We start from the raw sequence: 27,276 nt of genomic DNA, 5'->3' as shown, positions 1-27,276 counted from the left end.
CTCCTGGAACTGGGGGGAACACAACTTATGCTTTTGTCCTGGAGAGAAATCTTGAGGGTCCGGGATAACGGTGGCCACTTCCCTTTCCACTGCCACGGATCAGTTTAGAAAGAGCACGGGCTACAGTTCTGGCCGAGAACACGTGAGGGGCGTTCTGTTGGGCGCTGCTACAAGCTTTCCTCACTTTTAAAAAGGGGAACAAGGAAGGGAGGGAGCTGCTCTCTGCCCTGCACCCTCCGAAGGTTTGGGTGCTCCGCGTACAAGAGGGGATTCTTGCTGCTGCTGCTGCTGCAGCCGACTTGCAGACGCTGGCCACTGCTGGCAGGCCTTGACTTCACCGTGGAGCCACTGGCACCACCACGTGTCCTGAGAGCTTAAACCTATGTTGACTCCTCTGTTATTCCGGCCCAAAGCATACGCACTATAGACATCTAAACTCACCTTTTTGCTGCTTTATCACTCCTACCTTCCCGCTCCTAAAATGTAAGCTCTGTGAGGGGAGGGGCCTGTCCCTCCATCACTATGTCCCCATCACGTGGACTGGGCATTGTCTGGCACAGCTACAGCAGGTGCTTGATAAATGCTGGCTGCATTAACGTATGAGGCTCCTCCAGGGCAGGGACTCAGTCACTGTGGCTTCTGGGAGCGGCAGGGGCTCAAAAGCCTTCGCTGGATCAACAGGCAGGGAAGCCAGAAGACGGCTGCTTTAGAAACCAATTTAATAATATATACAAGGAGAAATGTACAAAAACAACCTAACAAAGGAGATGCAACAGGGCTGGAGGTGCCCGTCCCAACTAGCTGCCCACGCAGAGGGCCGATGCCAGCCCCTAGCTCGCCCTCCTCCTCCTACACTTGGAAGGGCTCCACGGGCCACCTTGCCCTGACAGTGGGATCCACGTGGTCCTGAAGCCGGTGCCACTTCATGTGGGCATTCCGACCCTTGATCTTGCCAAACACCCTGAGGAGGCACCAGAGGACACAGGGGTCAGAGCAGGGGGAGGCGGGTAGCCCTGAGGGGGCCACCCCAGAGGGCTGAGGGCTGGCGTTCTGGGAGCATCCAGGGAAAGGGCGGTACCTCTCACACTCCCGGCAGGGAAAGAAGCCCTGGCCCTTCCTGCTGCCCGGCAGCTCAGGGGTCCGCTTCGAGCTGGTGTTTGGGCTGGAGTTGGGGATGGACTCCCTCCTGTAACTCTCAGTAGTCCTCTGTAATTCGGGGGTTGGACGGTGGCTGGGTTTCCTCCGAGGCCTACGAGTGACCTGCACAGGGGGCAGAGGTGATGAAAGGGTGCTGACCGCCCCGCCGCCCTTCTAAGGGAGAAGCAGGTGTCCAGAGCGTCCAGACGTCCCGGGGTGCACCCCCCCCACCGCCACCCAGCTTGGATGAGCACCGGGCATCCAGATCCGTGCTGAACTCCTGAAGCCCTACCACGAGACCCTCTACCTTTGCTTCTGTCCTGTCTGCTTCACCCAGCTCTCTCTTGACCCTCTTTTCCGGCACTGGGGCTCGGCCGCAGTCAAACTCGATCATTTTCTTCTGCATGTAGTAGAACTCGACACACTGGGCTACTGTTTTTGTCTGGACCTAGTGGAGGAAGACAGAAGCCGGCTAAGGACAGTGCCTCAGGAGTAGCAGTGAGGATGGCCTTGACGCCCTAAATCCCCTCCCCATGGGGCCAGCCGCCACTTTTTGAAAGCCCTCCTGAAACGTCTCTCCCCTACGGCTTGGTATGCTCCTCTGCTACGGCGGACAGAGAATCACAAAGTCCTCCTGGGGATGAAGGAGTTCAGAAAGAAGCCAGCAGAGTCAACACCATCTAAGCTCTGCACACTCTGAGCAACAAGGCTGGCCCAGGAAGGCTTCTCTCCAGGAAAACGCACACAAAGGTACACACGAGGACGCTCACTGTGACATCATGTGGAGCCACATGTCTACCGACAGGGACTAATTAAAGCAGAGTGTCCTTACGTGGTGGATACCTCATAGCCTTATGCGACAGCTAGGCAGAGCCCTCCAAAAAACTGAAGAGGGAGGAATACTTCCCAACTCAGTCCATAAGTTCAACATTTCTCTGACACCAAAGCCAGACAAAGATATTACAAGGAAAGAAGGCTACAGACCAATGTCCCTCATGAACAGAGATGAAAAATTTTAAACAAAACTTTAACGAACAGAATCCAACAATATATATATGTATATATATATATATTTGTGTGTATATATATATATATATATATATAAAGGACAATATACCATGACTAAGTGGAGCTCATCCCAGAAACGTGAGGTTGGTTTAACAATCGAAAATCAATGTAATTCATCATATTAAACTTAAAAAAGAAAAATCATATGAGCATCTTGATAGGTGCAGAAAAAGCATTTGATACAATCCAATGTCCATTCCTGATGGAAACTCTCAGCACAATAGGAATAGAAGGAACTTCTCTTCAACCTGATCAATGATACTTACAAAATCCCTACAGCTAACGGTGGAGTGGTTTCCCCTCAAATATCATGAACAACACAAGGATTTCCACTCTCACCACTTCTACTCAATACTGTACTGGTGGTTCTAGAGTGCAAAAAGGCAAGAAAAAAAGTAAAGGCATCCAGGTTGGAAAGGAAGAAATAAAAGTGTCTTTATTTACAGATGATATGACTGTCTATGTAGAAAATTCAGTGGAATCCACAAAAAAGTTACCAAAACTAGTAAGTTAGTTTGGCAACATTTCAGAACACAAGATCAATATAAAAATCAATTTTATCTCTATACATACTAGCAACAAACCATTGGAAACTGAAATAAAAAACAACTCTATAACATCATAAAAATCACAAGTACTGGGCTTCCCTGGTGGCGCAGTGGTTGAGAGTCCGCCTGCCGATACAAGGGACACGAGTTCGTGCAATGGTCCTGGAGGGATCCCACGTGCCATGGAGCGGTGGGGCCCGTGAGCCATGGCCGCTGGGCCTGCGCGTCCGGAGCCTGTGCTCCGCGGCGGGAGAGGCCACAATGGTGAGAGGCCCGCATACCGCAAAAAAAAAAACCAAAAACAAAACAGAAAAAAACCAAGCCCTTAGGAATAAATCTGACAAAAAGTATGCAACAACTGTACTCTAAAAACTTCAAAACATTGCTGAAAAATTAAAGATTGAAATCGAGAGATATACCCTGTTCAAGAGGCAGAAGACTCAATATTGTTAAGGTAACAACTCTCCCCAGTTGACGTATAGAGTCAAAAACAGTACCAATCAAGTTCCTAGCAGGAATTTTTATTTTGAAATTGACAAGTTATTTCTAAAATTCATAGGGAATTAAAAAGGATCTAGAATACAAAAAATAACTTTGAAAAAGAATAACAAAGTTGAAGGACTAACATTTTCTAATTTCAAGACTTAGAATAAAGCTACAGTAATAAAGACAGTATGGGGATAGCTTAATAAAAGACAAACAGATCAATGGAACAGAATACAGGGTCCAGAAGTAGATGCATATATATATGGCCAACTGATATTTAACAAAGGTACAAAAGCAACTGAGTGGAGCAAGTATGGTCTTTCCAACAAAAGGTATTGGAATAAATATCCATATGCAAAAATGAACTCACCTCGCACCCCATACAAAAATAAACTTACAATGGATCATAAATCTAGAAATAAAACCTAAAACTATAAAACCTCCAGAAGAAAACACAGGGGAAAATCTTTGTGACTTTGGGTTAGGCAAAGATGTCTTAGATACAACACGAAAAGCACAGTCTATAAAAGAGAAACTAGTAAGTTATGCTTAAGCAAAATTTAAAACTTTTCTTCAAAAGACACTGTTAGAAGACTGACAAATGGCATAATGGAAGAAAATATTTCCAAAGCATATATCTGGATAAAGGACTGGTGTTCAGAACAAAATAAGAACTCCTACAGCTCAATAAAAACACAGACACTCCAATAAAAACAGAGGCAAAAGATATGAACAGACAGCTCACCAGAGAAGGTGCACATATAGCAAAAAAACACAAAGATGCTCAGCATCATTAGTCATTAGGAAAATGGAGTCAGAGGCTACTGTACACTCATTAGAATGGCTAAAATTAAAGAGACTTAGCATACCAAGTGTCGACGAGGGTGTGGAGCAACTGGACCTTTCATAACCAGCTGGTGGGAATGGGAAGTGGTAGAGCCACTTTGGAAAACAGTTTGGCAGTTTCTTAAAAAGTTAAACATACATCTACTGTAAGTTACCCTCATTCCCCTCCTAGGTATTTATAATCCCAACCCCGTGTCCGCAAAAAAAAAAAAAAAAAAAAAAACCAGTACATGTCCGTACAAAGACTTGTATGTAAATGTGCAGAGCAGCTTTATCTGTAGTCATCAGTAACTGGAAACCACCAACAGGTGGATGATTAAATGAACGGTGGTCCGTCCACACAGTGGTATACTCCTCAACAGTAAAGGGATGAACTATGGGTACACACGACAACATAGATGAATCTCAAAATCATTAGGTTGAGTGTAAGAAGCCAGACAAAGCAGATCACATGCTGTATGATTATTCCATTTATATAAACCTCTAGAAAATACTAACTCATTTAGAGTGACAGAAAGTAGACAAGAGTTGACTAGGGACCCGGGTGGTAGGAAGGAAGGGTTGCAAAGGGGCAGGAGGGAACTTTTGGGGGTGACAGATATTCTCATTATCTTGATCATGGTGGTGGTCTTACAAGTGTATAAATATGTCAAAAACATTAAATCTTACACTTTGATTATGTGCAATTTTGCGTACATCAAGTTAAAAAAAGAGCAAACTAATCAGCAGGATATTAAGTATATGATGTCATCCTTTTTTGAGAAAGTGCATATAGGTGTGTAAAATCCGTATGGGCAGTAAATACCTGTCAGGTTATCAATCAGAAGTAGGATTGTGGGGAGGGGCCTGGAGGCCAAACTTTGAACATAGGATTCATTTCTGTACCATTTCAGGTTGTTCCAAGCAATGGCATTGTAGTTGTCAACTGTTCACAGCATGAGCAGAGTATCGCCCCTGACAAGCCCTGCAGTTCTAGCGCCTCGGCCCTGTGAAGGAGCCTTGTCTACACCAGCCTGCCATGTTCGCCTTACCATCTTGTGTATCAAGTAGAAGTCCTTCTTGTAGGCACAGAACGCCTTCTTAAAGAGCCTCTTCTCCATGGAGGTCCAGATGTCCGAACCTATTGGAGAAACAGCCAAGAGGAGGAAGGCTGTTTCTCCTTCTGGGACCACAGCCACGGCTGAAGTGCAGACTCCCCTCCTTTTTCAGGCCACCGAGCGCCAATTATATGCCAAGATTTCTGCTAAGCCCCTTACTTGCTTTATCTCACACAATCCTCACAAAAACCTTAGCAGGTAGGGGCTATTACCATCCCCGCTTGACAGGTGCAGCAACTTGAGGCTTCCTCTGGTTAAGAGACTTGCCAAGGGCAGCCGTGGGCCCCTGGTTGCCTGACTCCAACGCTGGAGTGCTCAACTGGGAAACCTGAGCCCACCCCAACCTGGCACCCCCCTTCTGGCCAGGAAGAGCCCACGAGGGAACCAGTGGAAAGGGGAAGGTTGGATCCAACTAGAGAACAGCACCCACTGAGTCCCCCAGAGAGGACGGGCCCTTCTGGGAGGGCAGGTGTAGGCCCCAAGAGAACTCCGGGAGGCACGTGCAGAGCTTGCCATGGAAACTGACTGGCTCGCAGGGGCCTCAGCCAGGCCAAAACCACGCGGGCAGCCACGCTCGTTACCTGTGTAGTGATAGTTGGCGAGAGGGTGAGTCCGTGGCTTCTGGGGTCCTCTCAGTAAGAGGGTCTCCAGGGCAACCTGGAACGACAGGGGTGGTGGGCAACTCTCTGAGGGAGGGAAGGTGAGGTAGAGGCCCGCCTTCATTCTTTCATTCATTCAGAAAATATGTGCAGCCCTCCCTAAAGCCACCCCTGCCCCAGGGCGACTCAAAGTGTGGTCGGTCTGTGGACTGGCCACCAGCTGTGAACCACTTGGGACACATTGCCTACAGCACTAAGCGGACTGTTGAGTGCAGCTGACGTTACCTTTTTCATAGCAAGATTTACTTGATGACCAAACAGTGTGTGGACTTATTCTGGCACAAGCTCCTTATTTCTTCAGGGAGCAGCATTTGGAGTGGCACTGCCCCCGCCCTAACCCATGTTATGGTCCTCATAGCACTAACCATTATCTATCACTTTTAAAAAATGTATTTCATGTGCTCACTCTCCTAAAATGTAAGCCCTGCAAAGAGAGGGCATTTGTCTTGCTCAACAGCATAACCCTGGTCAGGACTCGCTATGCAGTTTGCAGGACCCAGCGCAAAATGGAAACACGGGGCCCTGTGCTCACAAACTATTAAGAATTTCAAGATGGTGGCAGCAGAGCATTAAACCAAGAATGGGCCCCTGAGCTGGCCCCAGCCTGATACCATGACATCACCAGGTATCAGGAGGACCCAGTAAATGTGTGCTGATTACTCTGCTGAGCACCCACCACGTGCCAGCCACTGCCTCTCAGCTTGAGAAAAAGCACCGTGTAGCCCTGACTCTTGGGTCTCCAACTCGGGTGACGTGACTTCCTCTCCCACTACACACAGTTGGACTTCTTCATTTTCTAAACTTCAGGATTGTGAGGAGGGTCCTTGGAGGAGGCAGAGGCATTTCTGTTGCATCAGAGGTTTTCATACACCATTTTTAATCCAAAAGTTAATGTTCAGTAAATAAACCAGATTAATGCAGGCCCTGAGTTGGTCCTGCTAGGCACCGCCTCCCCAGTGCCGCGCTGACATGAGGTAACGCCGGAGGAACCCTGGTGCTCTGCTGTCACCCCAGATAAATAACTGCTTGAGCCCGTATGTGTGCATTTCCCCTACGTTCAAAAGGACACCACCAGTCCCAAAGCGACCAGGGAGAAGGGTGGGTGGCCAGCCTTTGGTTCTCGTGAGCTGCAAAGCCCCAAGTAGAAGGCACGTGTCTTGCGCCTAGAGCCCCTGGCCCTAAGAGAGCAGGCAGCTTCCCACAGCTCCTCTGAGCCCCCCCTCGCCTGCACCGCACCTGGATGTTGCCCTGGGCTTCATGCAGGCAGTGCAGAGCGAGCTCCAGGTTGGTGCCCCCGCCCGGCATCACGCTGGAGCAGGCCACGTTGAAGAGCTCCGTCACTGTTTCCAGCAGGCAGCCCGGCAGCGGGAAGGAGAGGAGACACAGAGGGTCAGCAAGTGCCAGAGAGGAAACCTCCCCAACAGCACAGATGGGGCGGGGGGCTCCTGTCACCATCTCCCTCATCTCTCTGCTAAAAGCAGGCTGAGGGAAGGGAGGGACAAGGAGGATGGGCAGAAACCCTGCTCCTGGCACCCGCTCTGGATGGCCTGCCCAGCTACTGGGTGAGAGGAGAGGTGGGCCAAGGGACTGCAGCACAGCAAAGCAGTCCTGCGCTGAAGGCCAGCTCTGCCCACCCCACCCCCGCCTGGGGATCACTGCTTCTTGGTCAAGGTGAGAACTGGGAGGAGAAAACCCTTGGGGATGGAGGAGGGCCCTCGGGAACCTGGCCCCAAAGTCTCAGCCACCTCTATCCTGTGTTTTCGGGTTGGTCATCACATCTCCCCATGGCTTCCAGACCAGAGTAGCTACATGCTCGTCACTTCCAGCCAGTGATCTGTCCTGGAGCTCTGGGATCTCAGCCTGAAACTGGCTTCCTATGTTGATGTGTCTGAAATGAGGCCACACACACGGACATAGAGACATATGTGTGTGACCAAGATGGGAAATACAAGAGAGATGTGCGGTGAGCCCTGCTCAGCAGGGCTGTGGAACCCACCTTTTGGCCATCTCTCAGACACAGGGAGTGCTCATCAGCCCAGTAGACACGCGCAGGTATTCCAGAGACCTCTTGAGGGATACTTCCTTCCTTCCTGCAATTTGCTTTATCGCCAGATTTCTGGCTTCAGGCGTTTGGGGTCTAGGACAGGGGAGGTATGTGCTGATACCTGGCATTCTTCTGTATCCAAGGTAACATCCAAGCTACAAAAGAGTATCTCATTGTGCCATCATCAATTCTATCTAGAACCCCAGGGTGCTGGGCATTCTGTCCCCAGAGATCCAACTATGGTATGTCTGGACAGAAGGAATATTGGGGAAACGCCTGGAAAAATCCACCACTTCTCTCCTAGGGAGGCTCTGGATCTAGACCTGACTTTCCCGTGATGAAGGCTCCCTTGGGAAAAACCGACACTGGAATGCAAGGAGGGTAAAAGCATCCCCACATTGCAAGGACCCTCAGGTTCTAAGTCTGTTCCAACTCACGGTTCAGTGCTGATCTTGCTGTTGTCCTTCACCACACTGATGCCAAAAGAGCCGTCCATGTGATCTGGAAAACACCCAAAGAAGAGCCTCAAGAAGACTGGCTACAACTGACCCATGAGGCCCTTTTTGCCTGACTTTCCAGAGCAGCTAAAAGCAGGCTCTTCAAGATTGCATGGTATACACACACTACTGTATATAAAATAGATAATCAACAAGGACCTACTGTATAGCACAGGGAACTATACTCAATGCTCTGTAATAACCTCTATGGGAAAAGAATCTAAAAAAGAACAGATATGTGAATATGTATAACAAAATCACTTTGCTGTATACCTGAAACTAACACATTGTAAATCAACTCTAATCCAATGTAAAATTGAAAATGACAAAAAAAAAGATTGCAGGGTATGGAGTTTCCTCAAAAATTAAAAGTAGAACTACCATATCATGCAGCAAACCCACTTCTGGGTACTCATCCAAAAGAACTGCAGTCAAGACCTCAAAAAGATATCTGAACTCCCATGTTCACTCCAGCACCATTCATAATAGCCAAGATGTGGAAACAACCTAAATGTCCACTGACAGATGAGCACATAAAGGAAATGTGCCATAAACATACAATGAAATACCATTTAGCCTTAAAAGGAAATTCTGCAATATGCAACAACATGGATGACCATTGAGGACATTATACTAAGTGACATAAGCCAGTCACAGAAAGAGAAACACTGCATGACTCCACTTATATAACATATCTAAAGTAGTTGACTTCATATTGATAGAATCAAAGAGTGGAATAGGGGTTACCAGGGGTTGGGGCAGTGGGAAATGGGAGGTTACTAATCAATGGGCATAAAGTTTCAATTAATCAAGCTCTAGAAATCTGCTGTAGAACATTGTACCTATAGTCAACAATACTGTACTGCACACTTCAATATTTGTTAAAAGGGCAGATCACAGATTAACTGTTCACATCACAATAAAATAAAATAAAAAGATTGCATGGAAGGGGGATAAGACTTCTGAAAAAGTAGAGTAAGGAACTGGGCAAAACAACAGATTTACTGACAAAAATCATTAAAAAAAGAAGAACAGTAAGCTAAAGTCTCTGCAAGTTGTCCTAAAGGCATACAGCATTTTAAGAAATACTCATTCAAGAAAATCTACTAAATCGTGGGAAGAACAGTGAGAGTCTGTGGCACTGGAGCCATGGCCCACTCCCTTACCCACCTAGCCCCCAGCTCTTTGTAATGGAAGCTCTACCCAGGTAGGTGCAGCCAAGGAGATGGGGACTTCTTCTTCCCCTGGCTCCCATGCTTAAAGAATTAAAGTAAGATAAAATAAAAATTTCTCATCAAAGAGAAAATGCCATCAAGAGATGGAAATTATTTTTTAAAAAGAAACAAATGTGGACTTCACTGGCGGTCCAGTGGTTAAGATTCCACGCTTCCACTGCAGGGGCCACGGGTTTGATACCTAGTCGAGGAACTAGGATCCTGCATGCTGTGCGATGCAGCCAAAACAAAAAAAAAAAAAAAAAGAAGAAGAAGAAGAACCAAATGGAAATAATTCAGGGGTTAAAAAAGTACAATAACCAAAATAAGGCTCAACAGTAGATCTGAGCTCGCAGAAGAAATGATCAGCAAACCTGAAGATAGAACAATGGAGACTATGAAATCTGAAGAAGAGAGAGAAAAAAAATGCAGGAAACTGAAGAGAGCCTCAGAGAAATGTGAGATGTCATTAAATGCAACAATATATATGTAGTGGGAGTACCAGTAAGAGGGGAGAAAGGGACAGAATATTTAAAGTATTAATGGCTGAAAATTTCCCAACGTTGATGAAAAACAATATGTATATCCAGCAAACTCTACAAACTCCAAGAAAGATTAAACACAAAGAGCTCTACATCCAGACATAACATAGGCAAAATGTGGAAAGCAAAAATAAAGATAAGATCTTGAAAGCAAAAAGGGAAAAACAATTTGTTACACACAAGGGCACTACAGTAAAATTAACAGCTAACTTCTTAAGAGAAACGATGTAGGTTACAAGGCAATGGCATAATATATTCAAATTACTGAAAGTAAAAGAGTGTTAACCAAGTATCTTATATTCAGCAAATTATCTTGCAAAAATGAAGGTAAAATAAAGACACTCCCAGATAAATAAAAACTGAGGATAACTGTTGCTGGCAGACCTGTCTTACAAGAAATATTGAAGGTGAAATATTATTCAGCCCGCAAAAAGGAACAAAGTACTGATACATAGTGCAACGTGGATGAAACCCAAAAACATCATGCTAACTAAAAGAAGGCGTTCCTAAAGGACCACATACTGTATGATTCCACCCATATGAAATATGCAGAATAGCCAAAGCGATAGAGACAAAGTAGATTAGTCGTTACCCATGGCTGCCGATGGGGAGGATGGAAAGGAGGGACTGCTAATAAGTACAGGGCTTCTTTTGGGGATGATGAAAATTTCTGAAAACTGATGGTAGTGATGGTTGCACAGCTCTGTGAATATACTAAAAACCACTGAATTCTATACTTGAAAGGGATGAACTGTATGGTATGTGAATTATATATCCCTAATAAAAATAGATACTAAAGAAAGTCCTTCAGATTGAAAGCAAATGACATCAGATGGTGAGTTGAATCCAAACCAAAAAAAAAAAAAAAAAAAAAAGCGAAGCGCTAGTAAATATGGGTAACTATAAAAATCACTATGATTACATATTTCTTTTCGTTTCTTAATGGCCTTAAATATAACTGCATAAAACAGTATGTATTGTGGGCCTGTAACATACAGAAATATAATATATGTGACAGTAACTGCACAAGGAGCACAGCTGCATTGGAGTAAAGGAGTATCACCTCAGACAGTAACTCAAATCCACAAGAATAAATGAAGAGATCAGAAATGGTAAAGAAGAAGGTTAATATAACAACCTCTATAAATCATGCTTGCTTTCCTTTATTCTCTCAGTGTTTTTACACGAAATAAAAGTATATAAAGCAAGAAACATGACCAGTAAGGTATTACTGGGTCTCTCACATGTAATCGCAAAAGAGTTAGAAGGAAGAGAGCTAGATAGGAGCAGTGTTTCTATATTTCACTGTTAATGAGTTATTACACATCCTAACAGATTCTGATAAGACATATATTTTAAGTCCTAGAGCAACCACTAAGAAATGACTAAGAAAAAGTGAAAAATTAACAGAATTAAAATGCCACACTAGAAAGTACTCACTTAATACAAAAGAAAGCAGGAAAGGAGGAACAGAGGGAGAAAAAGACATGTAATATATAGAAAATAGAAAGCAAAATGGCAGATGTAAATCCAACCATATCAATCTAACATTAAACAAGAAGGGATTAAACAAACCAATCAAAAGGCAGAGTTTGTAAGACTGGATAAAAAACACATGATCCAACTAATGGTGTCTAGAGGTAACATGCTTTATTTTCAAAGACACAAATAGGCTGAAAGTAAAAGAAGAGAAAAAATATATATATACCAAGCAAACAACAACCAAAAAAGAGAATGGAATGGCTATACTAATGTCAGGCACATTAGACTTTAAAACCAAAAATATTACTAGAGATAATGATAAAATTATTGTAATAATGACAAATGATGTCACAATCACATCCTAATGGTAAAAGGTCAAGCCGTGAGGAAGATGTGACAATTACAAACATATACACACCTAAAAACAGAACCCCAAAATACACCAAGCAACAAACGACAGAACTGAAGGATGAAATAAACCATTAAAAAAGAATAGTTGGAGATTTCAATACTTTCAACAGTGGATAGGGCAACTAGGCAGAAGATCAACAAGGAAATTGAAACTAACTAGACAAAACAGACAAAATACAGCATTCCACCAAACATCAGTAGAATACATTCTTCTCAAATTCACATGGAACATTCTTCAAGACAGACTGGATTCTAGCCCATATAACATGCCTCAATAAATTTTAAATTTTAAAATAAATTTAAGGGAATTCCCTGGCGGTCCAGTCATTAGGACTCCACGCTTCCGCTGCAGGGGGCATGGGTTCGACCCCTGGTGGGGGAACTAAGATCCTGCAAACCGCACAGCACAGCCAAAAAAAATAATAAATTAATTAATTAAATAAATTAAATTGAAAAAGAAACAAAGTATGTTCTCTGACCAAAAGAGAATTAGATTACAAATCAATAAAAGGCAGCAATTTGGAAAATTCACAAATCTGTGAAAATTAAGCAACACACTCATTAATAGTCAGTGTATTAAACAAGAAGTGGAATGATAAATTAGAAAATACTTTAGCTGAATGAATATAAAAACACAACATACTAAAACTTACAAAATGTAGCTAAAGCAATGTTCAGAAGGAAATCTATAGCTGTAAAATGTCTGTATTAAAAAAGAAGAAACATCTCAAATCATTTATGGTCTACTGACTTTCCACAAAGGTAGCAAGACAGGGCTTCCCTGGTGGCGCAGTGGTTGAGAGTCTGCCTGCCGATGCAGGGGACATGGGTTCGTGCCCCGGTCTGGGAAGATCCCACATGCCGCGGAGCGGCTGGGCCCGTGAGCCATGGCCACTGAGCCTGCGCGTCCGGAGCCTGTGCTCCGCAACGGGAGAGGCCACAACGGTGAGAGGCCCACGTACAGCAAAACAAAACAAAACAAAACATGGTACGAGGACAATTCAATGAGAAAAGAAGAGTATTTTCTAGTGCTAGAAGAACTGATACATACATGCAAAAGAGTGAATTTGGACTCCTACCTCATACAGTATATAAAAGTTAACTAAAGATTGATCGCAGGCCTAAGAAAAAGTTGGACTTCATCACAATTAAAAACTTGTGTACTGCAAACCATATCACAAATAAAATGAAAAGACAACCCACAAAACAGGAGAGAATTTGCAAATCATATATCTGATAAGGGGCTTGCATGCAGACTATATAAGGAACTGAGACAACTCAATAATAAAAGGATAAGAATTCAATTGAAAAAATGGGCAAAGGATCCGAATAGACATTTCTCCCGAGAAGATATACAAATGGATAATAAGCACATGGAAAGATGCTCAACATCATTAGCCATCAGGGAAATGTAAATCAAAACCACAATGAGGGGGCTTCCCTGGTGGCGCAGTGGTTGGAAGTCCGCCTGCCGATGCAGGGGACGCAGGTTCGTGCCCCGGTCCGGGAGGATCCCGCGTGCCGCGGAGCGGCTGGGCCCGTGAGCCATGGCTGCTGAGCCTGAGTATCCGGAGCCTGTGCTCCACAACGGGTGAGGCCACAAACAGTGAGAGGCCCACGTACCGCAAAACAAACAAACAAACAAACACCTCACAATGAGCTACCACTTTACACCCACTAGGATGGGTGTAATAAAAAACACAGCTAAGAAGTGTTAGCAAGGATGTGGAGAAACTGGAACTTTCATACAATGCTGGTGGAAATTTAATATGACCCAGCCATTTTGGAAAGCAGTCTGGCAGTTCCTTAAATGGTTAGATATAGTTACCCTTTGACCCAGCAATTCCACTCTGAGTTATATACCCAAGAGAAATGAGGACTTATGTCCAACAAAAACTTACACATAAATGTTCTTAACGGCTCTGTTTGCAATAGCCAAAGGACACAAACAACCCAAATGCTCGTCAACTAATGAGTGGATAAATAAAATGTTGTCTATCCAGAGAATTCAATATCATTCATCCATAAAAAGAAGTGAAGCACTGATGCATACTACAACATGAACCTTGACAACATTATTCTAAGTGAACAAACTAGACACAGAATGTCCCGTAATTTATGATTCCAATTACATGAAATGTCCAGAATAGGGAGGCCCATAGAAAAAGTAGGTTGGTAGACTGGTGGTTGCCCAGGGCTGAGGACTTGGGGGCTACAGGGCCTGTGTGTCACCGCTCGTGGATATAATCTTCTGGGGTGATGAAAATGCTCTAGAATTAGATTGTGGGATGGGTGTACAATCCTAAGAATACACTAAAAAATCACTGTACACTTTAAATGGGTGATTCATATGGCATGTGAATTATACCTCAATAAAGCTGTTTAAACAATTACTCGAAAGGGCAGGCAGAAGGGTGGTTAGGCTAAATGGCGTCTATTTTCTTTCTGGCTACAAAGTTATAAGCACCTAGAAGGCTGCTGGTCCCAGATGGTCCTGGGATAGTTCTGAACAGCAACGGGACCCCCGGAGCAGACCCAGGCGTAGGCCAGAGAGAGTGGCTGGACCAAATTCTACAGGGGGCGGGGGTCTGGCCCCCCGCAGGCCCATCATGGGCTGATCAAGCTCACTCACCAAGCATGGCGCTGATGAGCCTGTCGGGACGGGCCCGGGCAGATGTGGAACAGAGAGTGTTGAAATACAGCCCAGAGCCCTCCCGGATGGGGCTGAGCATCGGGGGCGGTGTGTAGGGAGGTCACTGGGACAGTCCCTTCAGGAGGTGGTCCATCAGGAACACGGGCGAGCGCAGGCAGCTCTGGCGGCATCCCCCCGGGCCCGGCTCCCCAGACATGGAGGGCGGAGGAGGGATGAGCAGTGCCTTGGGCCGGAGGAGCTTCTTCCGCTTCCTGTGTTGGCTGCTCTCCTTGATGTCTCTCTCTTCCCCGTCCTTCTCCTGACCCTGGAGAAGAAGAGACTTCAGAACCACGGGGGTCACCTGAGGCCACCGGCCCCAAACCTCAGACCTCAAGATGGCCTGAGAGTGGGAAAGGGTACTGACCAGCCAGATGCACACCCAGCATGGCCGTGCCCAGAGTCCTCAGCGCAGGAAGCCGGGCAGGGCCACCACGCCTGAGCCAGACTCCAGACCCTAAGCCGGGCGACATGTGACGCTGGGGCCTTCTCAGGCACCCACACCCCCCAAGGAGGGCCCTCACTCAGACCATTTTGGAAACTCATGTCCGTTGTTAAAGTGACTGGCACTTAAAGTGTGGGGGCCAGACAGATGCAACAGCATGACAAAAGGAAAACCTGTTGCCCTCAAAATGACAGCAGCTCCTGGGAGACAAACAGTGGGCTCCGTGCACCCCGTACCCGAGTCCAGCATGGACTTCTCCAGGTGGGGTCTTCCGGCACAGGCTGAAGAGACGACGCCTTGACCTTGCTACACTCTCTCTTACCTCCACACAATCTCCCCTCCTCTCTGCCCATCTTACCCCTCCTCATCCTCCAGCTCTCAGCTGCAACGCCCCCTTCCTCAGGCAGGGTCTCTCGTGCCCTCGGGGCTCCCACAGCTCACTCTCCCAGCCCGGCCCGTTCTGGGTCCTCAGTGTCCGGGGATGGGTCTATCTACTCCGCTGGGCTGGGAGCCCCAGGAGACGGGGGCAGGCCTGTTGTGGTCGCTGCAGTGTCCCCAGCCCTGCCCAGCACAGGGCCAGACACAAAGGAAGTTCACTGGAGGTTGAAGGGATGAAGGAACATGCAAATCAAGCTCTTCTGGAGTCAGGATTTGGGGGCTTTTCTCACAGCTCCCACTGGAAGCTGGAAAGCAGCTGGAAGGAAGTGCACCCACCTTGCTCCCCGGGGGATGGTTCGCTGGAGCCACTGGCACCGACACTGGGACCACCAAAGGGGCTGCGGTCATGTTGTCCAAGGACTTCCTGCCTCCCGGGGAACTCTGCCTGTCCCCCTCTGGCCTCAGCACCTGTCTTGGTGGCTTGCAAAACTCCATGCCACACACCTACACACAGAGCAGAGCCAGCCCTTTAAGAGACACAGTAGGTAGGGAGCAAGGGGCCCCTCCAGAGCAGCACAGCCCTGACTCCCGGCCCCCAGCCAGGCTCCCCGCAGGAGGACGGCTCCATCCTGAGATGAATGGCAGCTTCGAGCCCCTTCACCTGCGGCTCCTGCTTCCCTTGAGGTGACGGCCACTGGTCGCTGTGAAAACACATGTGGCTGCTCAGCCCTCTCTCTGTATAAAACATCTGGCTGCAATTCTTGCAGACGTAAGTGCTCCTTGGCTCTGCCCAGTCTGTGGGACCACCATTGTGCTGGTTACTGTGGGGAAGAAAGGGAGAATGGGACTCCGTCCCCAAACACTGATCCTCTGACAGACAGCTTTGGACGAACCCTAAAGAAATGGACATGATGCCCCCGATTCTCCGTGGCCTGGTGCTCGCCGCTTCAGGAGTGAAGCATCCAGAGCTCGCTCACCCAGGGCCAGCACATCAAAGCCACCAGAGGACTCCCGGGGGGCTTCTGAACTTACCAGCCACCGGCCATGTTCTCCTCCTTCATCGGGTCGGGGAGCCGGTAGATATTTCCACCCTGAAGACGAAAATACATCTGAGCCAACATATCAGAAATGAGATGCAAGAGTGAAAACTCTAAGTCTTGGAAGAAAACACAGGTATAATTCTTGGTGACCCTGGAGTAAGCAGTGGTTTCTTGGATGACTCCATAACCAAACAAAAGACAGATGTATTGGACTTCATCAAAACTTACAACTTCTGTGCTTCAAAGGACATCATCAAGAAGTGAAAAGACAGAATAAGAGAAAAAAGTTGCAAATCATGTATCTGATAAGGGACTATGTAGATTTATGTATCTGTGATACATAATGAACTCTCACAGCTCAAAAGTAAAATCACAACCCAATTTAAAAATGGGCAAAGGGTCTGAATAGACACTTACCCAAAGAGGATATACAAGTGGCCATTAAAAGATGCTCAGGATTATTAGCCATCGGGGAAATGCAAATTAAACTATAATGAGATTACCATTTCCCACCCACTAAGGTGAACCAACTGGACAATAACAAGCGTTGGTGAGGATGCAGAGAAACTGGAGGCCTCATACACTCTGGGTAGGGATATAAAACAGCACAGCGTTTTGGAAAAGTCTGGCACTTCCTCCAATAGAATTACCCTAGAGCCCAGCAATTCCCCTCCAAGGTATTTCCCAAGAGAAATGAAAACATATGTCTAAACAATAATCTGTACGCAAATGTTCATAGCACCGTTATCACAATGGCCAAGAAGGGTAAACAACCCAAATATCTATCAGCTGATGAATGGATAAATAAAATATGGTGTATCCATACAATGGACAAGTTACCAGCGATAAAAAGGAGTGAAGTTCTGACCCGTGCTACAGCACAGAGGAACTCTGAGAACATCAGGTTAAGTGAAAGAAGCAAAAGACACAAAAGGCCACGCAGCGTTAGGATTCCAATCACATGAAGTGTCCAGAATAGGCAAATCCATGGAGACAGAAGGGAGATGCATGGTTGCCAGGGGCTGGGAGGGATGGAGAGATTGCGGGTGACAACCAACGGTGTGGGGTGTCTTTTTGCGGTGATGAAAGTGTTTTGGCAAAGAGTGGCGATGCGTGCACGACCTCGTAAACAAACTAAAAACTACTGGATGGTGCACTTCAAGATGGCGAATTAGATGGCACGTGAATATTAAAGCTGTGAAAAAAAAAAGAGGGGGAGGTAGCTGTGGTGTGACAGGAAGGATGCTGGACCTCGGAACATCACGAAGAGACGTGGCCAAGCTCTCTGCACCCAGGACCTCATGGGCACGATGTGGGAGGACCCAAGCTGCTCCAAAAGGGCGGACCAGTGCCAGGCCTGCAGTAGGGGCCAAGTCGGACTTGTGGACCTGTGATTCACAACCAGAATAGACACAGCATTTCACGTACAAATATCAAGGGCAAAGGAGCTCTGCCTTTACATGCTCTGAAGAAGTGAAGGAGGCAAATCCAAAAGGAAGCGAAAGGCAGAAAGAAAGCAAATAGCAAAAGTTTAGTGAAGAAACATGATGCAAAGTGTCTCTGACAACTCTAAAGCCCTGTTCTGTTTTGTGTGTGTGTGTTGCAGGGCGGAGGGTGATGGGAGGAACCATCACTTCTCTGGACCTTCATTCCCCCCTCTGTAAACAAACTGCATCTGAGGATTTGCTGAGGTTAAATACAGTGCCTGGACAAGTCAGAAACACGGACACAGGTAAGGACGAGACTCTGCCTCCCGCATGGTCAGGTCCCGTGAGAGGGCCCTGGTACCTGGATCCTGTTGAGTATCATCAGCCTGGACTTGGAGTCCCAGGGGGGATCCGCTGGAGGCCCGGCCAACGACGAGAAGGAGGCCACGGCTACCTGGCTTGGAGAAGCCGCACAGCACATATCCATTTTCACTTTCTCCTTCCGGAAGCCTGGAAAGCGCTGGGCCCTGGAGTTGCCAGAGAAGAGCCTGTAGCCTCCGCCCCAGGAGCAGGCCGGGCCCTCTCCACCTTTTGTGGCCCCGGAAGCCGTGCCATTCTCAGCCTGGGCCTGCTTCCCTGGGAGGTGGGCTCTGGATGGCTCCTCCCCTCCTAACTGGGTCTGACGCAGGCTCCCGGGGGAGATGTCCCCCAGGCCCAAGGTCCCTTTCGAGGATCTCAACTGCTTGGCCAGAGAGGAGATGTCTGGCTTCCCAGGAGGGTCCAGGGACGACGCTGTGAGGGCAGGTGGAGCAGCAGCCACTTTTGGTCTTCCCTTTGTGTCCTGCCTCACGCTGCTGGGGGAGGCCTCTGTGGGGAAAGAGGGTGTGGATTTTCTCCTGCGGGCTAGGGATCCCTCTGGCTCAGGGTTCATGGGGCCAGCATGCAGAGAGTCAACAGTGGGCGCCATAGGTGGGGGCTGCTGGGGCCACGGCCCCTGCAGTGACTTCAGGGCAACTTGCTTGCCGTCGGGTGTGGGAAGCTGGGAGGAGGCGGCAGCCACCTGGGTGTGGGAGAAGATCCGCTGGGACTTGGTCATCATCTGGAACCCCTGCATCTGCTCGTGGCTCACCAGAGACTCCTGAGACCTCAGGAACAGCTGCCGGAAGAGCGGCGGGGCATCCGACGGGAGGCCGCTGGACTCTGGGCCGTTCTGGGGTCCAGGCTCACCAGGGTTCTGCCACGAGAAGGAGTCGCAGTCGAACTTGCTCTTCTTGGAAGCCCAGGAGTCCTCTTCCCGGCTGGTGCTGGCATATCTGGGGTCACCCGAGGCTTCCCCCGGTGCCTTCAGGAGCGTGGGAGGGAAAGGCGGCGTGTCCTCCACACCGGTGCCCCGGCTGGGTGAGGGCTCCCCCGCAGGGGAGTCGCTGCTGAGCCCGGGGCAGGCCCGGAGCCCTCCTGGGACGGCACTGCAGAGGGCTTGTGGACGACAAACATACTGTTTCCTTAGCTCTTAGGGCAGCCCGACAGGTTTCGGAGCCACTGGAAACTGTGGTCTCATGGCTGGGAACTGGCGGGGACAGTCAGGCCACGGAACAGAGGCAGGCAGGCGGGCAGGGGAGCGCCCTCGGGCCAGCCCTCCAGGGATGATGGGGGCTGGAGCAGCGGCAGCTCCGGCTCGGCTGGGTAGGGGCCGCTGTTCTCCGCTGCATGCGAGTGGACAGCCGTGAACACGTCCGTGGCAGGCTCCTTCCATGGGGGCCAGGGCTCCTCGGGAACCTCAGTGCCCAGGGCTCCTGGGGCCGCCGGGGTGCCGGCTGGGCCCCAGAAGGAGGACCCTGACGAGGGCAGGGAGGAACAGGCCGTGATCCTCCCTTCGCCGCTGTCTGAAGGCCCTCCCGGGGCTGGCCTGGGAGAAGGGATCTTCTGGCAGACGATGCTGTTCATGATACAGCGCAGGAGGTCTCGGTTGGGCAAGAGGGAGCTGGGGGATGGGGCTTCCGGGGGCACCAGGGACCACAGGCTCGCGGGTGCGGGCTGGTTGGCAAACTCGTGCGCGTGGGGTGAGTTCCCGCAGGGCTCCTCCTCCGGGGGGGCCTACTTGAGGATGCACAGGCCGTGCTGGACCTCATAGTGCCGGCGCACGGAGCGGTAGTCGCAGTAGCTCTGGCTGCAGCCCTGCTCAATGCACACAAAGGGCTTGGACTTCTGGTGGGTGAGCGTGTGCCCGGTCCTGGAATCACATGAGGAGAAAGTTAGTGGGTGTCTTGGCGTGGGTCACCCACTGCAGGAACCCAGGTGTGTCCGCAGGGGGCAGTAGCATCGCAACTCAGAAACTGTGCTCAGACCCTATGAGGAAAGACCCCTGCTAGGGCCAAAGCCCTCTGGAAGGGGGAGCTCTTGCCCTCACCCCTAAGCAAACCCCTAATCTGAGATTTAAAAAATCAGCGGGAGCCAAGTCAGAGTTCCCCAAAGTGGGTTCCTAAGGAACACCAGTCTCCAAAGTTGCTCCCTGAGGACTTGGGCTCAGCTGGCAAATAAGTTTGGGAAAAACACTCTTTACTTCTTGGAGGTTCCTAGGAGCAAACTGAAAAGCCACAGAGCAGATAAAGAGAGATCTGTTGAACTTTCCATGTCTCTCAAACTTATTTGCCCACAAAACCCTTTTTTTAAATAGACCCGTTTAGCATCCCCGAGAACCAGAGAACCAGAGTTCTGAGAACGCACCTGAGGAAATGCTAACTTGGGGATGATCCTTCCACGAACAAAGGAGTCTTTGCCTTCCCACAGGAGTCCTCCAGACAGCTACCTGGGAGCCCCACAGCAACAACAAGAAAAAGCCAAATTTGCCTATAATTTCTGCAAATATAAACGAATACAAGTATGTATTATATTTACATCATACTTATACCTGCATTAATATATTATAAATATAAACAAATGGGTAAATCACCCTCTGGGTACCCAACAATCCTACTCCGGATGGTTCTAATCAATGGGACCCAGTAAATAATGAAACCCTTTCCCATACGTGGACCCTTGGCCTCCATCTGAGGGAAGCAGCAGAGAGGGCATCTGGAGACCCACTTTCTAGCCCTAACTCTTACCAGCTTGTGACAGGAGTAAATCATTTCCCATCCTTAATGGCGAGAGGGGAGAGGATACAATGAAAGTGGGATTCATCGAAGCCTCAGTAAAGGCTGGGCGAGCTGTAAACATGCAAGGGATCGTCCTCTCCCACTTACGAGTCTCTCAGTTTGAAAGTCTGTCTCTCCTCCCTCGGCAGCAAGAAAAGCTTATCATTTCTAAGACATGAAGAACAAACGGGATTCTGCTGCTCTTACACTGAGCTTGCTTTTTAAAGTCAAGTTTTAAAAAAAACTCGAGTTAATAAAAGGGGGAATTAAAAAGGGAAAAAACAGAGTGAACACTCCATTGCCATGTTTTAGAAACAGGCATTTCAGAACCCCTCACGCCCTGGTGTTATCCCAACATATATTCCTCATGGAGTGCATATCTGTTCTGCTCAGACACCTACCAGGGACTCTGAAACTTTCTCTACACAGTTAGCCCAACTCCCTCCATGACAAAATTGCCTCAGGAGTGTGTCTTTAAAGCAAATGGGTCCTGTCTGCAAATCGCAGCGGCGCTCTCCTCACTGGAGTGAGTCTGGAGGCTGGGGAGGGCGGGCTGTCCGGGGCAGTGTAGGCCCTGCCCCCCACCCCAAACACTGGCCGTGGGAGGAGAACAGGTCGCACACACCTGGGACACCCGACGGTGGGGGGCGGTGCAGGTGGATGGGAGGGGATGCAAAAGAACCGGGAACACGCCCAGCCCCCAGCAGCCCCCTGAACAGACATCCCGACCAGACTCCTACATACAGGTGGTCCTGACGCTTAAAGGCCTTCCTGCAGATTTTGCACACGTGTCTCCTCTCCTGGCTGTGCGTCAGGTAGTGCTTGCTGAGAGAACTGGCGCTGCTGAACACCTTCCCGCAGAGGCTGCAGTCCAGGAGTGGGTTCTGAGGGGACCTGTGCTGCCGCTTTCCTTTCCTTGTGCTCCCAGACGTGGCCCTGCCTCCTTCGTTAGCCTCTTTGGGCACCTTGAGCACGCCTAGCCCCAGGTCTAGACAGAGGGAGAAAGCACAGGTTATGACATCCGGGGACATTGGAGCCCGGGCGCAAGCACTCTACCACCCTCGGACCAACTTCAGCAGCTGAGACCAACTCAGGGAGTTGGCCGAGAACCCCAACTTCAGCAGCTTCACTCGCAGAGAAGACCAGGCTTAGCACCAGGTGAGGGGGAGAAGGGACCCTGGTCAGGCCACCCCTCCAGGGCGGCACCCAATCTTCAAGCCACACTTGCGGGGGGTAAGGGAGGGGACAGCAACAGTCTGAGTGCTTCCAGGACACAGTGACTGGACAGGCAGGACTTCATGACGGTAACATCAACAGCACACTTGCAAGTGCAATCCAGAAATGCACAATGCAAAATCTTAGAAAAGTTTAAGTCGTTTCTCCCAGCCAATTCCACTCTGGTTTTTTAATTAAGGAAATTAAGGCAGATCTGTACAAATTAACGGAGATCTTGCAGTGAACTGCAAGCGAGTTAACTGCAGCATTATTTTTCCTGGTGAAATGTGAGAAACCACCTAATAACTGACACGAGGGCAGGTGGGTGACTGCATTCTGGTCTCAATGGTCTATGGCGCAGGCATTTAAGATACAACTGTAGGAAAATATCCATTGACGTGAAAGGATGTTCATGCTGTACCACTAAGTGCTGTGCCACTAACAAGAGGATTGTTGAAAAACGGAATGATCTAGTCTTTGAAAGGGAAAAATAAATTTGAATAGAAACAAACAGAATGGGATTGATTGGTAGCATCATGGATCAACTTAATTTTCCTTTTCCTATATACCTGAATTTTCCATGTTTCTCTACTCCTTGGGTAAATGAGTAGTTTTTTTTTATAATTTCATTTTTGATTTTTTCTCTTTGACCCATGAGTTATTTTAGAAGAGTGTTCTTTAGTTTCCAAATACTTGAAGACTTCTTTCTCTTCTTTCTTTTATTTATTTATTTATTTTTGGCTGCATTGGGTCTTCATTGCTGCGCGAGCTTTCTCTAGTTGTGGCGAGTGGGGGCTACTCTTTGTTGCGGTGTGTGGGCTTCTCATTGCAGTGGCTTCTCTTATTGCGGAGCATGGGCTCTAGGCTCACGGGCTTCCGTAGTTGTGGCACGCGGGCTCAGTACTTGTGGCTTGCAGGCTCTAGAGCGCAGGCTCAGTAGTTGTGGCGCATGAGCTTAGTTGCTCTGCGGCATGTGGGAGCTTCCTGGACCAGGGCTCGAACCTGTGTCCCCTTCACTGGCAGGTGGATTCTTAATCACTGCGCCACCAGGGAAGTCTGCAATAAAGTATTCTTAAATTAACATATGTACTTTTGTGTGTGTGTGTGTGTGGTACGCGGGCCTCTCACTGTTGTGGCCTCTCCCGTTGCGGAGCACAGGCTCCGGACGCGCAGGCTCAGCGGCCATGGCTCACGGGCCCAGCCTCTTCGCGGCATGTGGGATATTCCCGGACCGGGGCACGAACCCGTGTCCCCTGCATCGGCAGGCAGACTCGCAACTACTTTGCCAACAGGGAAGCCCCACTTTTTTTTTTTTTAACACAAAATGCTACTCCACACTGAATAGACTATAGTATAGTGTAAACATAACTTATGGGCACTGGGAAAGAAACAAACAAAACTCCTATGATTGGCCTTATGGTGGTGGTCTGCAACCGGACCTGCAGTACCTCTGAGGTATGCTGATACTTGAGTGACGGCAGTCAAAACTGAGAGCAGAGATTCTCTAACTCTGGTTTCATTAAGAAATAGCTGGTGAGACTGTGTTAAACATTCAGGTTCAAACACACCTAGTGCCCAGATCTTAGTTTTTAATACTGTTCTCCAATAAAAGTAACCAGGGCTCCTTGGATAAAGGGCTGGTTCGAAGACTGGGCAGGAAATTATACAGGATGTCCTTAGAGTATCTTGTAGTTCCAGAACAGAAGTCTCTCAGCCTCCATCTCGTTGTCTCTCTCTCTCTCTCTCTCTCTCTCTCTCTCTCTCTCTCTCTCTCACACACACACACACACACACACACACACACACACACACACACACACACACACACACACACACACACACACACACACACACACACACACACACACACACACACACACACACACACACACACAAATGGGGTATGTCAAAGAGACACAGGAGCCAACTGAAAGAGCTCCCAATAGTCAAAGCTGGAACAACTTGAGTAACAAAGTAGCACTGGATAATAACCCAGTCTATAAACTCTCCGTGAGCCCATGCTGATATAAATGAATGACTGAACAAATAAGTAAATGGCCGTGCATGATTCCAAATAATTTGTGTGGCTATTCTGCCCTCAAGAAGTTGAAGCATGACTCTTCACACCTTACGCATGAACTGTGCACAGTGACTTCCTTCCACAGATGACAGTATTGGGGGCGGGGACTAAGTTTACAGCGTAGAAACATGACAAACATTGTCAGCCAGGTGGTGGAGGTTCACGTCAACAGTGACAAGTCACACTGACACCGTGCACCCTGAATACCATGTGAGGACAGTGGCACTTCACTTCTGTGGTCTTCCTCCCCCTCGGATCATAAGAAACGTAAGACAAACCCCAGCTGAGGCACATTCTCCAAAATACCTGACCACGGCTTCTCATGACTGTCATCAAAAACAAGGAAAGTCTGGGAAACTGTCACAGCCATGAGGAGCCTAAGGAGATGTGACAACTAAATGTGATGTGGCGTCCTGGGAGGATCCTGGCACAGAAGAGGGACATGAGGTAAAAACTAATGAAATCTGAATGAAGCATGGACTTTAGTTAATAATAATATAGCAATATTGGTTCATTAATGGTAACAAACGTACCATACTCATGTAAGATAAGAATAGGGGAAACTGAGTGTGGGGTATATGGAAATTCTCTATACCATCTTCCCAATTTTTATGCATATCTAAAAACTAGTCTTCTAAGAAAGTTTCTTTAAAAAATTTAAGTTCCAGGGCCCTACCTGCAATGATTCAGATTAGGAAAGTCTGTGGTGGGGTACAGGAATTTGCATTTTTCACAGGACCCCTAGATGATTACAATGCAGATAATTTGGGGTTGAGAAAACACTGTTTTCTGGGGGTGGAGTTTGGCTGGGGGGAGGTCATTCATAAGAAACCTTTGCCCAACTCTCTTCTTACATTCAGAAATTCTTCTGGACCACACACTTGTGCTTGCCACTGTATTCTGACAGCAGATAAGATGGGGGTGAGTTTGGATAACCACAAACAGTTTGGGTTCCCTGCCCCTCTAAGCAGCACTATTGTAAAAGCTTCCAATAGTTTAAAGCGGTTAAGTTTCAGCTTAATTTCTTACACAGCAATAGATAACGAATATACCACCCGACCATGAAGCCAGAGACTTTCATTTCCGGTGTCATCAGGCTTCACTTGTTATGGAGGGTGGGACCCACACGGTGACAGCAACAGCATGAGTGCTCAGGTCATACGGGGCACCTGCCAATATGCGATTTACGTTTTTCTCATCAAGGCTTCCCTGGTGGCGCAGTGGTTGAGAATCTGCCTGCCAATGCAGGGGACATGGGTTCGAGCCCTGGTCTTGGAAGATCCCACATGCCACGGACCAACTGGGCGCGTGAGCCACAACTACTGACCCTGCGTGTCTGGAGCTTGTGCTCCGCAACGAGAGGCCGTGACGGTGAGAGGCCCGCGCACCGCGATGAAGAGTGGCCCCCGCTCGCCGCAACTAGAGAAAGCCCTCGCACAGAAACCAAGACCCAACACAGCAAAAAAACAACAACAAAAAGTTAAAGGGTATTCAAAACAAACAAACAAACCAGATACATGGGGGTAGGCATTTTCCATCCCAGTTACAGAATGAGAAAACTGAGACTCAAACAGGGAAAATGACTTGCTCAAGGTGGCAAAGAAGGAAGAAGAGCCAGGCTGTAAATTCTGGTTCATCTGATGCCAGAGTCCTTTCCCCAACCACAGTGACCGCACCGCCTCCAACTCAACTTCCTCCTCTGCTCCTCCTCCCTCCCCGTCTTTTCAGATGGACTGAGCTGAAACCTGGCCCTTCTGTGAAGCCTCCTGACACCACCGTTTGCCCTGCTCCCCTAGCCAGTCCCTCCGAAGGCAGCACACAGTTACAGACACAATCACGCCTTTAAGCCATCAATCCTCTGAGGTGTCCCTCTTCCTCATCTCAGTTAATAGCATCTACTCAGTTGCTCAAACCCCAACCTGCCCTGCCACCCTCCATCTGTCCTTTTCCTTACCAGCTCTCCCTGTGACGTGTGACCCATCAGCAAGTCTGAATCTACTTCTAACGTGATCCCTAATCCTTGCGCTTCTGGCCTCTTCACTGCTACTCCAGCCCAGGCCACCATCTCCGCTGAGAGCCTTCCAGCTACTCTCCAGGATTCCCGTCTTGCCGCCCACGGCCCCCACACAGCAGCTAGAGCTTTGCACAGCCTCCCCTGGTTCCCATGGCAGAGTCTGTGCTTTGCTTCACCGGGGCCTGGAAGTGGGTCTCAGCCTCAGCAGCCTCCTCAGTGTGGCTTCCCACCCCCGCGCCATCCACCTGCCAGCGTCTGCCACTCCGTCACTCCCTCGGACTTGGCCCCCTGCTGTACTTTCCTCATGTCACTTTGTGGTGGACACAAGGTCTGACTCCCCAGTGGCCATTTCTGCTTCCTCTTCTTTTCCTGGCAAATGGGATTCCAGTTTGGATCGGGTTACAACAAATTTGAGGGAGCACACTGGTTCTCCCCACTCCTGGAACTGGGGGGAACACAACTTATGCTTTTGTCCTGGAGAGAAATCTTGAGGGTCCGGGATAACGGTGGCCACTTCCCTTTCCACTGCCACGGATCAGTTTAGAAAGAGCACGGGCTACAGTTCTGGCCGAGAACACGTGAGGGGCGTTCTGTTGGGCGCTGCTACAAGCTTTCCTCACTTTTAAAAAGGGGAACAAGGAAGGGAGGGAGCTGCTCTCTGCCCTGCACCCTCCGAAGGTTTGGGTGCTCCGCGTACAAGAGGGGATTCTTGCTGCTGCTGCTGCTGCAGCCGACTTGCAGACGCTGGCCACTGCTGGCAGGCCTTGACTTCACCGTGGAGCCACTGGCACCACCACGTGTCCTGAGAGCTTAAACCTATGTT

The 27,276-nt window shown here is 48.4% G+C and overlaps 1 pseudogene across 1 annotated transcript; it reads right to left on the bottom strand.

The window, feature by feature from the left end:
* Positions 1-623: 623 nt before the first annotated feature.
* LOC308611447 (zinc finger protein 541-like) lies at positions 624-26,759 on the bottom strand (annotated as a pseudogene). Its single transcript has 16 exons — positions 26,699-26,759; positions 21,889-22,132; positions 18,372-20,273; positions 16,576-16,634; positions 16,205-16,364; positions 15,880-16,047; positions 14,664-14,988; positions 8,323-8,386; positions 7,587-7,729; positions 7,078-7,181; positions 5,764-5,839; positions 5,117-5,205; positions 1,445-1,585; positions 1,079-1,260; positions 761-961; positions 624-639 (listed from the first exon to the last, which is right to left on the bottom strand). The product of its transcript is annotated as a zinc finger protein 541-like (transcript).
* Positions 26,760-27,276: the final 517 nt, after the last annotated feature.

Source organism: Mesoplodon bidens, assembly GCF_964165515.1.
Source record: "Mesoplodon bidens genome assembly, contig: HAP1_SCAFFOLD_620, whole genome shotgun sequence".
In the NCBI taxonomy this organism is placed as follows: domain Eukaryota; kingdom Metazoa; phylum Chordata; class Mammalia; order Artiodactyla; family Ziphiidae; genus Mesoplodon; species Mesoplodon bidens.
Note: the sequence above shows the minus strand (reverse complement) of the source record. Positions and strands in the feature narration are given on the sequence as shown.